Source organism: Peromyscus eremicus, chromosome X, assembly GCF_949786415.1.
Source record: "Peromyscus eremicus chromosome X, PerEre_H2_v1, whole genome shotgun sequence".
NCBI lineage: Eukaryota > Metazoa > Chordata > Mammalia > Rodentia > Cricetidae > Peromyscus > Peromyscus eremicus.
The window spans coordinates 3,237,947-3,248,500 of record NC_081439.1 but is presented as its reverse complement, the minus strand read 5'-3'; the positions used below and the strand labels follow the sequence as shown (position 1 = coordinate 3,248,500).

The 10,554-nt window shown below is 39.9% G+C and overlaps 1 pseudogene; it reads right to left on the bottom strand.

Annotated features, from left to right (window-relative positions):
* Nucleotides 1-2,845: 2,845 nt before the first annotated feature.
* On the bottom strand, nt 2,846-8,919 carry LOC131899647 (large ribosomal subunit protein P2-like; annotated as a pseudogene).
* Nucleotides 8,920-10,554: the final 1,635 nt, after the last annotated feature.

Genomic DNA, 10,554 nt, shown 5'->3' with positions numbered 1-10,554 from the left:
TCATCTAATATAATAAACAAGATGTGTTCCATCTACATCACAACTACTTTCTCTTCTAATAAATTGAGTCAGAATATTTAGGGAGTAGAAAGAAGGGAAAGGTATCAAATTGGACCAGAAAAAAATAAAGCTACCTTTGTTTGCAGGTGACATGATCTTCTTTATAGAAAATTCTGAGGAATACACTACAAATTCTACTAGAGATAACAAATTCATCCTGACACATGGTACAGGATCATTATAGATAGTAGTTAACTGTATTCCTATACATTTTCAAAATGGAAAGGTACAGAAATGAAATTATGAACATAATTACACTTATAATACCAACATAATAATAAAATACTTAGGAACAAATTTAATAAAAGAAAAAATCTTGTAACAATATTATTGTAATCCGAATACCAAGGAAACTGAGGCAAGAGAATCATAAGTTAAAGAGCTAGTCTGAGCTACATAATGAGTTCAAGACCAGCCTGAACCACACAGTGAAATTCTGTCTCAAAAACACAAGGCCTGGGATGTAGCTCAGTGGTACAGCATTTGCCTAGCGTGTTTCAAGGACTTAGATTCCATCCCCATCAGGACTCACATAAAATTTCTAAATAAATAGAAGGGCAGTCCATGTTCACTGGTTGGAAGACTTAATGTCATCAAAACAGCATTACTTCCCCAATTGATCTACAGATTACATGCAACACCTACTGAATCATAGCTAGATTCTTTGTAGAAATAAATAAACTGACCAGAGATTCATATGGAAATTCAAGTGACCAAAAGAAACCAAAACACTCTTAAAAAATGTAGCACGACCATTTAGTGGAAGAAAGACATCCTTTAAACAAATGGTACTGAGACAATTGGAGAGCGACCTGCAGAAGAATGAATTGGAACCTCTTTCTCACACCATAATTCATTCAAATGGTTCATGTTGTAAATTTTAGCACACACTTCTTAGTACACTGCTAAATGCACAAAAGGAGGATGTTTTCATTAAAATTAAAAACAACTTTTATCTCAAAAGCCATGATCGGGAAAGTTAAAAAAAGATGATTCACAAAATACAATATTTTATATAATATTTTAAAGTAATATTTGACTGGGGATTTGAGTCAAGAACTCATAAAGAATTCATAGAGTTCAACAATAAAAATAAAAATGACCAAATTTAAAATTGGACAAAATATCTAAATGGACATATTTTCCAAAGAAGATACATTATGCTCTCCAACCATTTGTTCTTTATCGTCATTCATCAGAGAAATACAGATCAAAGCCACAATGAGATACAAATGCATACTTAATAGGTTAGGCATACTGTTTTAAAATGAAAAATATCAAACATTGGTAAGAATGTAGAAAAATTCTATCCTTCATACTCTGCTGGGAGAAACATAAAATAGCAGAATTACTTTAGAATGCACTTTTGTAGTTTCTTCAAAAGTTATATATAATTTTAATTAACAATTCTTCCCCCAGGTATTTTCCTAAGATAAATGAAAATATACTTTGCCACAAAAAAACTTATGCAAAAATGTTGTCTGTAATGATATAAATGAAAGTCAAAAGTATAATAGAAACAAACCAAATTTTCACCAAGTTATGAATGGATAAGCAACTGAATATTATTGAGCTATAAAAAGTAACTAAATATTTATATGACTTAAAACATATTTGAACTTTAAAACTATTATGCTAGGTGAAAAAAACCAGTCACAAAAGACAGCATACTATATAATTATGTGTACTTGAGACTTCTACAACTAGCAACTCTGTAGAACATAAAGTAGATTAGTGGCTACTAGAACTTGGGGCTGGTGGATTATGGGGAACTGAGCAGAGTGACAGCTAAAGGGCACAAAGCTTCCCTTTGAAATAATGAGCATGTTCTAAGTTTGACTGTGGCAATGGTTATGCAACTCTGTGACTATACTGAAAAACATTGACCTGTGTGCTCTTAATGTGTGGGTAGTATGGCACAGGAAGCAAATCTCAACAAAGCTGTTACTAAAAGAAAAAGAAAAATTAGAAATTAAAAGGTTATTTGATCTGGATATAGAAAACAGAAGACTGGAAGGGTCAGTATATGTTTGGACAACATGGTGCCATAACATATGTAGTCACATTGTCATTTATGGCAAATAGCACTTTGTGTGGTTTTGTGTAAATATGGGTTTGAGGTCAAAGGTAAATGCCTTTTCCTTTTATAGCCAGCCTTTGTAGAACTATGTGTAGTACCTACCTGCATCCTGTGTGCCAGTCTGCATGTCTGTGCTTGTGCCCATCTGTGTGTAGCCAGTGTGTGCTTCAGTGCCTGCTAGCACCTGCCTGCCTAGAGGTCTGTGTGCTGGTGAATAAAATTGGTCTTATCTGCCTATGGCTCCTTGCATACTTATCAACATTCCTGGCTTTGGAGCTTGGGCCTCATACTGATGCTACACCAGTCTTGGAGGTGGTGAAGACTGGCAAGAAAGCAATTATAACAATGGACACATGGGAGGGATAGATATGGCCTTGGCCCCACTAAAGATGGAGAGTCAGGACATCAAACTAGTTCCATGAAGGGCTATGCTTTTGATGAGAAGGCAGACTAGACAACTATCTATATGACACTTAAGAAAAACCACAATAAAAACTATCACAGTCTGAGCTGAAGTGAAGAAAAAGCTTCCAAGGGAATTTATAATGATGAGCCTGTCCCACTGTGTGGTTGAAAGTCATCTTTATACTTCTCATGCTATCCGGGAAAGCCTAAGCAAATGCATGCGCACTGTGAACAGGGGTCTTTGGGGGTGAGAAAGAAAAGGGGGTCACATCAGAGGCTGGGAGCCCATCCGGCCTCTCCTCAGGCCCCAGGAAGGGCCTGCACTTCCTCTCCACCCAGCTCTTCCATTTCAGGAAGAGTGTCTCCTGGGGGAGCAAGCAGGCTAGCCTCTTCAGCCCTAACCTGGGCCTGCCTCTGCAGGGTCCAGCATTCTCGGCCTTCAGGGAGACCAAGCCTGGCCACAGCCCTGTGTTTGGAAGCACATACTTGCTTATGAAGGACAGTGGGCACTGGCCAAACCACAAGGCTCAGGGGACCATGAGACAGCAGGACAGGAGGAATTCTGGCTCTGAGGACAATGTCCTAGACCTCAGATGTTGACACAGGGTTAACAGGGAACACCCGGACCAGGAGGCCTTGGGCAGTGATGTCAGCGAATTCAGTGACACCTCCGTAGAGGATGAGGGCAGCATGATAGTGAGCAGTAAAGGCCTCAAGTTGTGACAGGCATGTCCTGGATCTCTTGCCATAGCTCTGTGTGTGTGTGTGTGTGTGTGTGTGTGTGTGTGTGTGTGTTGGCAGCATGGGGTAGGGGTAGGAGATTCTGACCATTAAAGAGCAAAAAGAAGGGTCCCTTCTGCATAGCCCCCCTGTATAAATATGTACACTAACCTCAAATGACATTTTTATTTAATGGATGTGTCCTGGTACATATGATATTTGTAGGATTTTTTGTAAATTATTTAAAGTACTGTAACAGATACGCTTTGAAAATGTCATTCGATCTTTCAGGGTATGCCTATCTGCAATTCTCTGTGGTCTCCATGCATGTGTGTGGATGAGCAAACACTTGGTTCTCAGTGTCCCTGTGAGGGTCAGAGACAGAGCCTGGATCTGTGGGCCATTTGCTGGTGCAAATATTCAGGCCTGAAGACAGCTGTCCACCTCGGAAGTGCTAATATGACTGAGGTTTCTCAGAATGCCACTGGGACAAGGGTGCTTCAGAAGACTCTAGTCCCTGGCCAGAGGCTGTCTCTGCATCCTGTAGTCGTGGCCTGTACCTAGAAACACTTCAAAGCACAACAGCCAGCACATAGCCAGCCAGTCATCCCCTGTCTAATGTGGGAATCTGGCTGCTGGCTCTGCAGCTCAGCTGAGCCCAGATCATCCAGTATCCAGTTGCTGGGACATGCTAGCATTCCTATAAACCTCTTTATACCGAGAGAGCTACTGGTTTGCTTCTATTTGTGACTCTAAAAGGAGATTCGGCAGTTTGTTTTGACTGTCCTGTTCTTGATGTATGTGTGGGTGGAGAGTGAGGCCATGAGATGGTTTGGTCCCTGAACACCTTAGCCACCTGTGATGGAGAACCCCAGCCCTGGAAACAGTGGAGACATACCTTCCCCACAACAGCCCTGTAGGACCCAAAGCCTAGTTGTATGTGGCCAACGATGACACCAGCAGCCTGCATGGCTTTCTGCAACCCTGCCTCTACCCAGGAGAAAGAAGGGCCTGACTAGTGCTGAGGCCAGGCTGCAGGCAGCAGCGTTGGGTCCTGGAATGTTAGCCAGAGTGATACTGCCTTGGTGCTGAGGTGCCAGTGGCAACTTAGATGTGAAGATGTGGTGGACCTCAGATGTGAGGATTACATCTGTGTTGTGGTTATTTACCTGAATCATGTCATCCCTGAGTCATGCAGCTCAGTATACTGGGTTGTTGTGTATAGGTGAAATTATTAAGGCCATTTCACGTAGTTAAAAGGAAAGTTTATTAGTGGCATAACTTACAAATGAAGGGATAGGTAGGTCGCAGGGTCTGGGGAAGGTGTATCGAAGTCCAGCAGTGTTCTCTGGAGCTCTGCTGGGTCAACCTCCACCGTCCAGGGTCTAGGAACAGAGAGAGCTCACCCATCCAGATCTTGGGTCTTCAAGGTCCTCCCTTGGCCCTGCCTTGTAGGCGTGACAGTTACCAAAGCCTCAATGGGGGTTGGAACTTCCAGATCAAAGCTGGAATGGCTACCCACTACAGTTGTGGCTCTACTTTGTGGCTGAATTCTGTCAGTATTCTAACGTGGAAGTGAGTTTTCTATTTTATGCACCTGGGTCTTAATTGCAATTCACTTCTGTGCCCAGATGCAGACACATACTCCCACCATCCTCAGTGTCTGCCATGTTGGAGCTGTGACATACACAGGGCTCTGTGGTCCTGTCTCGCCCCTGAATGATCTTGATCTGTGTATAATAAATTCCATGTGCATATTATATTTGCTCATGTATTTCTGGGAGAAACAGCTTTGTGTCATCCGTGTTCCCATTTTAAATTTTTCAAGAGTGCTTTTAACCCTTGAAAACAAAAGCATCTTGTTTTGTACTTAAGACCCATTGGGTTTTTGTTTTTGTATTTCTAATGAATAAACCAAGTACTATCCACAAAAAAAAAGAAAAGAAAAGGAAAAACCACAATGAAAACTGTCACAGTCTGAGCTGAAGTGAAGAAAAAGCTTCCATGGGAATTTATAATGATGAACCTGTCCCACGGTGTGGTTGAAAGTCATTTTTACACTTCTCATGCTATATGGGAAAGCCTAAGCAAATGCATGCATATACACAAACACATACATACAAGATAACTGTATTCATTGTAGATACAGCTGACTCAACGCAAGTTGAACGACACAGGGTCAGAGAACCCTGTTCCAATTACAAGAGTGGGATAGAGAAACTGTTCTAGACACTCAGGAGAGCTTAAATTTCTGTAATTGGAGGCAGGAGGTTAGGAATAAATGAGCCCATATGTGAAAACTTCAAGACAGTGCTTAAAAATTTGCTGTTCTAGAAAGTCTAGCATCTTCTTGAAGCTATTAAATAGGGAATGATGGGATTGCATTTGTCTATCAGAAAGTAAGCTCTTGGTGGTAGTGAGGAAGGTGAATCAGATTAGGCTGGCCCAAGAAGAACCAACAAAAAGCAAGTAATGGAGATTAAAGTGTGATAAAATGTTTTAGGGAATAGAACTAAATTAGTGGCAGTTGGGTTGATCTGGGGAGCAGACTTCTTGTATATAGATGTGAAAATGTGATGGCCGTAACACTCATTACAGGGTGGTTTAACTCCAACTCCATTAGAGCAACAGTTCAATTTGATTGATATGGTGACATTAATTTAGGAATATTTAACAGTGAAAAAGATAGTTTCATATACAATTAAAATATTGTGCTTGAAAAACTAAATAGTGGTTGTAGTGATTATTGGTCCATGGAGAAATAATAATGAAAACTAGAAATATGGGTAGCATCTGTGCTCATAAAATAAATAAGGAGACCATGAAGTTAGGAGGAAGATGCCATGGGAGAGGGGTTTGGGAGGACTTAGAGGGGGAGTCAGGGTGAATATGACCAAGATACATTACATACATGCATGAAAATGTCAAAGCCATTTTTTTTTTCAGAATATAGAAAGAGGCTTTATTTATGAGGAGTAGGAACTTAAGCAAGCCAAATCCCGAGTCATCATCTGGCTCCTCAGATTCCTTCATGTATTGTCTTTCTTGTCTGCTGCATCAGGGGCAGAAACAGTGGCAGGAAGGGCAGAGCCAGGTGCAGCGGAAACAGCCACAGCTTCACCAGTCAGCATAGTGGCAAGTTTGTCAACACCCTGGGCAATGACATCTTCAATATTTTTTCCATTTAGCCCACTAATGACCTTGTTGAGCCCGTCATTGTCCACATCCACATCCAGACTATCTAGGGTCTTCTTGATATTTTTGGGACAGGGAGAGGAACTGTCCTCGAGGGTGGCCAATAAGTAAGATGGCCCTGAGGGAAAGTGTAGAGGGTGGAACCCAAGTTGTTTACAAAAAGATATGATTGGAGCTTCAGATCAAGAGAGATGATGTCAGTACATGATTCCCTCATGGACAACACTGTAAATACTGTAGACTAGGCACATGATTGGGTAACCTTTAAGCTGATTGGCTCAATGGGCATCTACACTCCCCAAGCCTTGTTTTCTTTATGCTTTAAAAGAGCTTGCTGTTTCTAAATAAACAAGTCCTTGCTTAACTTGGCTCCCCGCTGCATGAGAACTTGAGTTCAAATCTCCAGCACCCATGTAAAAAGCCAGGCATAGCTGTGCCAGCCTGTAATGCCAGTACTGTTAGGAACAGAGACAAGAGGATCACTGAGGCTTGCTGGTTGCCAGCCTTACTTCGGATTCAATGAGAGACCCTATCTCAAGGGAATAAGATGTTGAGTGATAGAGCAGGACACGACACATGCACACACAAACAAATCATAAAGTAGAGAATCTTTCTTTGAAAGATTGATAAAGTTCTAGCATAATTAACAAATATAAAAAGATGATATAATCACCAGTCACAGGAGCAAAATTGGTCATTGCATACAGCTACTGGTAAAGATAACAAGGCAGTATTACAATTACTCTATGTACATAAAATTAACAGTGTAGACTAAGTAAACCCATTCTTCAAAAACTGAAATTACTCCAAACCCAAATAATGAAATAGATCATCTGAATGGTCCCATACCAATTAGAAAAACAGAATTGACAACTAAAAAGCTTCCCCAGAAAATAAATCTGTTCAGCCAGGTATTTTCACTGAAGAACCAACTCTTAACCTTCAAAGTGGAGTTCATGAAAGTTTCTCTCCCAGAAAATAAAAGGCTCACTGACATGTATCCTAGCTTGCTTCTCTGTTTCTGTAATAAAACACTGAGGAAAGCCAACTTGTGGAGAAAAAGGTTTATTTCATATTGCTAATAATACCAGGTCATACTCCATCATGGAGAGAAGTCAGGGCAGAAGCTCAAAGAAGAAACCTGGAAGCAGGAACTGAGGCAGAGACCATGGAGGAATACTGCTTACTGTATTGTTCTCCATAGCTTGTTCAGTCTTCTTTCTTATACCATCTAGGACTATGGACCCAGATGTGGTACCAACCACATTCTGTTGAGCTCTCTCACATCAACCATTAAACAAGAAAATGCCCCACAGAGTTTGCTGTAGGCAACCTGATGAAGGTAATCCTTCAGTTAAGGTTCTCTTCTCATGACTCTAGCTTGTGTCAAGGTGATTGAAAATAAAATTGACCAGCACAGGTGTGATAGTAGCCCTTATATATTAAGGGAAAGCAACTAAATCTAATTGGACTTGTGGCTCACTCAATGGAGGAAATTCATCCCTGATGCTGATAACCCAGCAAACTATTCGTGGGTGATGAGGTCATGGACCCTAAAGAAAAATCTACTACTGCCATTTTCTAAACTAGTAAATACATTCTAAAAAACTATCATTATGCTTACAGGGAAGTATGGCTCTTAATTCTCATCAAAGAAGCTTCTTTTTACAGGAAACAGAAACCATTACAAAGAGCTACAACTGTTCAAAATGCAGACAACAACTGACTGTGGGGTTACCACAACTGACTGTGGGATGCCCAACCCCAGTAGAAACATCTACAACACAACCCCTAAACCTAAAGTTCAGGAAACATTGTAAAAGCCAGAGTACTATGACATCTACTTGAGATAGTGTCTTCTATATACAACAGGGAAGCTATATCCATGAAATTCCAACAAAATGGCTGCTTTAACAAGGCCTGTACAATGACAAAACCAATTAACATGCCATCATGGATGTGAGAAATCACACAGGGCCCTACCCCTAGAAGAAGAGCTACAAACAATTCATGGCTGCTAGGAGAGGGTCTTCTCCAGGGACAAGGTCAGTGATAGAGTTTTGCCCCTTTAGAATCCTCTGTCTGGGATTCCTCTGTGGGATAGAGTTTCCCTCGTCAGAGGAAATTTTAGCTCAAGGGCTAAGGCTTGTTCTTGCACCTGTCATCACTTCCTCTGAACCCTTTTGACTGCTTCTATTTTACCCCTATAGTTGAAAACCCCAAAGCAAAATTTCAAAGGTGGTTTAGGGGTGCTAGGGTCCCATTGTCTACTTTTGCACCTTCCTTCTAATGTCTAGAACACATTAAATGATGGAGTAATCACCTAGCAAAATTTGATCCTTGTAAATGTTTAAATTGCCAACTTAATCTCACACATGCTTTTTTTTTAGTGTTTCATCTTTCACAACCCCCTATGTGACATGCTTTAACTTCTTGGTTTTACCTTTTTCTCTTTCCATTTTGGAATAATTCTATACTTTTAGTGCAAAACTATTTTACCATGAAAAATTCATTTTCATCCAAAAAGATTTTTTTCTTTATCCTTTCCCCCGTTGCCCCCCAAGTGTATTTTCATACCTGCAATATTATATTCTTTCACCTACTTGGTTTCTGCTTGCCTTATTTTTAATTATAAGTTTCTAAATCTAGAAAACAATTATTTTTTTCTTAACAAAATGAAGTGACTTTGAACTTAATGAAAATTAGGGGTGTTGTAGAATATTATTTTAAGATGTGTTATATTTGTTCATGCTGTGGAACATTTGTTTAATTATGTAAAGATATGTAGCATCTTTTATGTTGCATTTGTTTTAACTCTGTGAAGCTGTGTTACTTTGCCTGCCTAAAACATCTGATAGTCTACTAAAGAACTAAACATCCAATAGCAAGGCAGGAGAAAGCATAGGCAGGGCTGGCAGGCAGAGAGAAATAAAAGGAGAAATCTGGGAGGAAAAGAAGAAAGCAAGAGAACAAGGAGAGGAAGATGATAGGGGCCAACTACCCAGCCACACAGCTAGTCACAGAGTAAGAGTGAAAGTAAGATTACAGAAATAAGAAAAGGAAAAAGCTGAGAAGCAAAAGGTAGATGTTATCCCATCTACCTTTAAAGATAAGAAAATCTGGCAAGAAACAAGCCAAGTTAAGGCTGGACATTTATAAGTAATACTAAGTCTCTATGTGTATTTATTTGGGAGCTGGGTGGTGGGCCCCCAAAAGAGTAAAAGAGTAAAAACAACCAACAACAGAGGGGAGCTGTATTTGAAGTGTTTTCTATGTTTTCTACATAGACTGTATTTGAAACATCAGCTATAAATATAAATATAGGCAAAGCGTGTTTCCAGTCCTGGAGACATTTTATTTGCTCTTACTGCCAAAATAGAAATTAACTTATTTGTTAAGGATTTATCCAAGCCCTGTGAGAGAAAAGAATTTTGGCTGATTCTATGGGAGCACTCACACATTGTAAGATCATTTTATATTTTCTGAACAGTATATGAGTGTAACAAACACACATGTAGACAAACAGTACATACACCTACACAACTATGTATAATGTAGATGAAAACACTTAAAGATTCTTTAGCTTTCATGTACATTGATCATTTTTTTTTAGTGTCAGACAGACTATTGATATGAGGACTTCCTCTATAGCAGTAAGCAGTCTTTAATCCTTTATCTGTACATCCAGTGATATGACTTATAGTAGAAACAAAGTAGAAATTTTGCATCTCAAAGACATAGATAGCTTAGTCAGTAAAGTACTTACCACACAACATGAAGACATGAGTTCAATTCCCAGAACCCACATAAAAAGCTGGAGTATATGTGTGTATATTTGTGTGTATGTATTTGTGCATATGTTTCTATGTGTGCATGTTTGTGTGTGTGTAGGCGCTTATGCACAAGTGTGCATACTTGTGAAGTAGCTACTGACCTGATATTTTGGTTTTGGTATGTAGACCACAACGAACTGCTGGGTATCCTGCGATCTTCCCTCCCTCAAACACCAGTTCTGATAATTCTGTGAAAGTGGCTTTTAAATTTAGAGTAAAGCAGATTCCTTCCACGTGTGAGTGGGCCTAATCTATGGATGG